The sequence below is a fragment of the Triticum dicoccoides genome, chromosome 2B (assembly GCF_002162155.2).
Source record: "Triticum dicoccoides isolate Atlit2015 ecotype Zavitan chromosome 2B, WEW_v2.0, whole genome shotgun sequence".
Lineage (NCBI taxonomy): Eukaryota > Viridiplantae > Streptophyta > Magnoliopsida > Poales > Poaceae > Triticum > Triticum dicoccoides.
In genome coordinates this window covers 689,675,415-689,681,414 of record NC_041383.1, presented here as the reverse complement: position 1 = coordinate 689,681,414, position 6,000 = coordinate 689,675,415, and positions in this window count along the sequence as shown.

Sequence of the window (6,000 nt, the reverse complement as noted above, 5' to 3'; positions counted from 1 at the left end):
TGAGCAGGGAAATATTTAGCAGAGAAGTAATAAATCATATCCGGGGGACTACGCACACAACCAGGATCAAGAGAATTAAACCAAGTTTTAGCATCACCCTTTAATGAGAATGGAAATATCTTAAGGATATAATAATAGCGAGACTTCTCATCATTAGTGAACAGGGTGGCTATATCATTCAATTTAGTAAGATGTGCCACAACAGTTTCAGATTCATAGCCATAAAAAGGATGAGATTCAACAGAAGTAATTATCTCAGGATCGACAGAGAATTCATAATCCTTATCAGTAACAAAGATAGGTGAAGTAGCAAAAGCAGGGTCATATTTCATTATAGCATTTAGAGATTTCTATTTCAGTTTAACTAATAACTTCTTAAGATCCGATCTATCATTGCAAGCAAGAATATCTCTAGTAGTTTCTTCATCCATAACATAACCCTTAGGAACAACAGGCAATTCATACTTAGGGGGAGAACCTTCATCATCACTATCTTCAATAATATCATCTTCAATAATTTCATTCTCTCTAGCCCTAGCAAGTTGTTCATCAAGAAATTCACCTAATGGCAAAGTAGTATCAAGCACAGAAGTAGCTTCATCATAAGTATCATGCATAGTAGAAGTGGCATCATCAATAACATGCGACATATCAGAATTAATAGCAGAAGCAGGTTTAGGTGTTGCAAGCTTACTCATAATAGAAGGAGAATCTAGTGCAGAGCTAGATGGCAGTTCCTTACCTCCCCTCGTAGTTGAGGGATAAATCTTAGTTCTTTCGTCTTTCAAGTTCTTCATAGTGATCAGCAGATATAAATCCCAAGTGACTCAAAGAATAGAGCTATGCTCCCCGGCAACGGCGCCAGAAAATATTCTTGATAACCCACAAGTATAGGGGATCGCAACAGTTTTCGAGGGTAGAGTATTCAACCCAAAATTTATTGATTCGACACAAGGGGAGCCAAAAAATATTCTCAAGTATTAGTAGTTGAGTTGTCAATTCAACCACACCTGGATAACTTAGTATCTGCAGCAAAGTATTTAGTAGCAAAGTAGTATGGAAGTAACCGTAACAGTGGCAAAAGTAAACGGTAGCAATTGTGTAGTAATTGTAACAGTAGCAACGGTAAAGTAAATAAGCAAAGCACAATATGTGAAAAGCTCGTAGGCATTGGATCAGTGATGGATAATTATGTCAGATGCGATTCCTCATGTAATAGTTATAACATAGGGTGACACAGAACTAGCTCCAATTCATCAATGTAATGTAGGCATGTATTCCAAATATAGTCATACGTGCTTATGGAAAAGAACTTGCATGACATCTTTTGTTCTACCCTCCCGTGGCAGTGGGGTCATAATGGAAACTAAGGGATATTAAGGCCTCCTTTTAATAGAGAACCAGACCAAAGCATTAGCACTTAGTGAATACATGAACTCCTTAAACTACAGTCATCACCGAGAAGTATCCCGATTATTGTCACTTCGGGGTTGTCGGATCATAACACATAATAGGTGACTATGGACTTGCAAGATAGTATCAAGAACTCACATATATTCATGAAAACATAATAGGTTCGGATCTGAAATCATGGCACTCGGGCCCAGTGACAAGCATTAAGCATAGCAAAGTCATAGCAACATCAATCTCAGAACATAGTGGATACTAGGGATCAAACCCTAACAAAACTAACTTGATCACATGGTAAATCTCATCCAACCCATCACTGTCCAGCAAGCCTACGATGGAATTACTCATGCACAGCGGTGAGCATCATGAAATTGGTGATGGAGGATGGTTGATGATGACGACGGTGACGAATCCCCTCTCCGGAGCCCCGAACGGACTCCAGATCAGCCCTCCCGAGAGAGATTAGGGCTCGGCGGCTCTGTATCGTAAAACGCGATGAAACTTTCTCTCTGATTTTTTCTCCGTGAAAGCAAATATATGGAGTTGGAGTTGAGGTCGGTGGACGTCCAGGGGGCCCACGAGGCACGGGGCGCGCCCAGGGGGAGGGGGCGCGCCCCCCACCCTCATGGACAGGGTGTGGGCCCCTTGACGCTATTTCTTTTGCCAGCATTTTTTATTAATTCTGAAAAGTTGCTCCGTGGATTTTTCAGGTCATTCCGGGAACTTCTATTTCTGCACAAAAATAACACCATGACAGTTCTGCTAAAAACAGCGTCAGTCCGGGTTAGTTCCATTCAAATCATGCAAGTTAGAGTCCAAAACAAGGGCAAAAGTGTTTGGAAAAGTAGATACGACGGAGACGTATCACGCGCTCACCGTACCCCTCTCCCCATCGCTCGCGCCATGACCGCTCATCGCATGCCTCGCTACCGCCCTGCTACCTAGCCTCCCCGTGATACGTCTCCAACATTTCTATAATTTATGAAGCATTCATGCTATTTTATTATCTGTTTTGAATGATTATGAGCTTTATTATACACTTTTATATTACTTTTGGGACTAACCTATTAACCGGAGGCCCAACCCATATTGCTGTTTTATTGCCTGTTTCAGTATTTCGAAGAAAAGGAATATCAAACGGAGTCCAAACGGAATGAAACCTTCAGGAGCGTGATTTTTAGGAAGAATATGATCCGGGAGACTTGGAGTTCACGTCAGAAGATCATCGAGGAGGCCACGAGATAGGGGGGAGCGCCCACCCCCCTAGGCGCGCCCTACCCTCTCGTGGGCCCCTCGAGGCTCCCCCGACCGACTTCTTTCGCCTATATAAGCCTACGTACCCTAAAAACATCGAAAAACGAAGATAGATCAGGAGTTCCGCCGCCGCAAGCCTCTGTAGCCACCAAAAACCTCTCGGGAGCCCGTTTCGGCACCCTGCCGGAGGGGGGAATCCCTCACCGGTGGCCATCTTCATCATCCCGACGCTCTCAATGACGAGGAGGGAGTAGTTCACCCTCGGGGCTGAGGGTATGTACCAGTAGCTATGTGTTTGATCTCTCTCTCTCTCTCTCTCTCTCTCTCTCTCGTGTTCTCTCTATGGCACGATCTTGATGTATCGCGAGCTTTGCTATTATAGTTGGATCTTATGATGTTTCTCCCCCTCTACTCTCTTGTGATGAATTGAGTTTTCTCTTTGAAGTTATCTTGTCGGATTGAGTCTTTAAGGATTTGAGAACACTTGATGTATATCTTGCCGTGTTTATCTGTGGTGACAATGGGATTTCACGTGCCACTTGATGTATGTTTTGGTGATCAACTTGCGGGTTCCGCCCATGAACCTATGCATAGGGGTTGACACACGTTTTCGTCTTGATTCTCCAGTAGAAACTTTGGGGCACTCTTTGAAGTACTTTGTGTTGGTTGGATGAATCTGAGATTGTGTGATTCATATCGTATAATCATGCCCACGGATTCTTGAGGTGACAATGGAGTATCTAGGTGACATTAGGGTTTTGGTTGATTTGTGTCTTAAGGTGTTACTCTAGTACGAACTCTTGAATAGATCGATCCGAAAGAATAACTTTGAGGTGGTTTCGTACCTTACCATAATCACTTCATTTGTTCTCCGCTATTAGTGGCTTTGGAGTGACTCTTTGTTGCATGTTGAGGGATTGTTATATGCTCTATCTATGTTATTATTGTTGAGAGAACTTGCACTAGTGAAAGTATGAACCCTAGGCCTCGTTTTCTATCATTGCAATACCGTTTGTGCTCACTTTTACCTCTTGTTACCTTTCTGTTTTTATATTTTCAGATTACAAAAACCTATATCTACTATCCATATTGCACTTGTATCACCATCTCTTCGCCAAACTAGTGCACCTATACAATTTACTATTGTATTGGGTGTATTGGGGACATAAGAGACTCTTTGTTATTTGATTGCAGGGTTGTTTGAGAGAGACCATCTTCATCCTACGCCTCCCACGGATTGATAAACCTTAGGTCATCCACTTGAGGGAAATTTGCTACTGTCCTACAAACCTGTGCACTTGCAGGCCCAACAACGTCTACAAGAAGAAGGTTGTGTAGTAGACATCAAGCTCTTTTCTCGCGCCGTTGCCGGGGAGGTGAGTGCTTGAAGGATATCTTTAGATCTTGCAATTGAATCTTTTTGTTTCTTGTTTTATCACTAGTTTAGTTTATAAAAGAAAACTACCAAAAATGGATTTGAGTTTGTCTCATACACTTCATCTTTTTAATATCTTTCGTGAGTATGATGGAAAGGAAAATTGTGCTCAATTGCTATAAGAAGAATGCATTAAAATGCTTGGTACTAAATCGTTTAATGATGAGCATGATTGCAATGTTGTTAGTATGAACTCCTTGAATATCCATAGTACTAATGATGATTGCTCTAGTCATGATGAAAATATCTTTTATAAGCATGTCAACTTTTGTGGAGTGCATGTTTGCATGAACACACCAAATAGAGAAGATATATATTGCAAGAGGCATAAGCATTTAGAAACTAAATGGTTGCAAGAAAGGCTAAATGTGAGTGCTGAAAATTTAAATTTCCTTTACCGTACTTGTGAGCTTTGCAATGAACGTGGTCATTTACATCTCCGATGCAAATTGTTTCATGATCGAATCGTGTCCAAAAATTGTGATGATTTGATCTCCCTTGCTCATTACAATGAACTTAGTTTGCTTTTGGGTTATGAAGAATTGAAACGTTTAATTAAGGACCTTCCAGAATTTGCCCATAAGAAATTCCTTGATATTGATCTAAAGAAGATTTATTTGTATTGTGCGGTGAATTGCATTGAAAATCCTTATATTGCCAATTACCTAAAGAAAAGAAAGCAAATAGAAGATGAAGAGAATACTAATGAAAGGGAAGAGACTTCCCAATCTCCTCCTATTATTTCTTATGATGAATCAGGTAACGAGGAGGAGCTTTCTATTCAACCAATCTCATCAATAAGGAGCTCAAAGAGGAAGGTTGAACCCACACATAATGTGAAGAAGAAAAAGAAAAGAAGGAGCAACAAAGGTAGAAAGGTATCCCTCCCAAATGATGTTGCTCCTACTACTCATTGTGATGATGATAATTGCTATACTATTGGTGCTATCCATATTTTTAATGATGAGAGTGATTATGCTTATGATATGAAAGGGACCAAGCTTGGGGAAGCTATGTTTGATGAGGATGAAATATTTGAGAATATATTTGCTGAAATTAATGTTTGTCCCAAGCTTGGGGATGCTATGTTTAATGAAGATGATATTTTTAGCATCCCAAGTTTTGATATGCAAAGTTGTTATGATAGCATGCCTCTTACCTATGATGATTATATTGATGAAAGTGGGTTTGGAAGAGTGTCAGCTTTAGGAAGTAGTTATCCCACTATTTTGGAGGATGTTGAATCTTATTGTGATGAATATGAAAGTGGATTTGGAAGAGTATCAACTTTATTTAGTGATGATTCCACTATCTTGGAAGAGGTTTCAATCGATTATGATGAGAACAAAGTTGCTACTTATGATGATTATTGTGATGAAACTTATGCTATAAAAAGTAGTGATGATTATATTTATAAAACTTGTCATGATTATGATTACCCTTTTTCTGAACATTATTCTTTTAATGTGGAAACAATTTTTAGTGTTCAAGTCTCTTATGACACTCCCGCTATTCCGAATGAGAAGAATTTTGCTTATGTGGAGAATAGTAATTTTCTATGCTTGTAGATCATGAAAAGAATGCATGAGGTACTGGTTATATTGTTGAATTCATTCATGATGCTACTGAAAATTATTATGAGAGAGGAACATATGCTTGTAGGAATTGCAATAACGTCAAGTTTCCTCTCTATGTGCTTAAAATCTTGAAGTTATGCTTGTTTTACCTTCCTATGCTAGTTGATTGTTGTTCCCATAAGTTGTTTGCTCACAAAATCCCTATGCATAGGAAATGGGTTAGACTTAAATGTGCTAGTCATGTGCTTCATGATGCTCCCGTTATGCTTCAATTCTTATCTTTTATGTGAGCATCATTGTCATCATCATGCCTAGCTAAAAGGC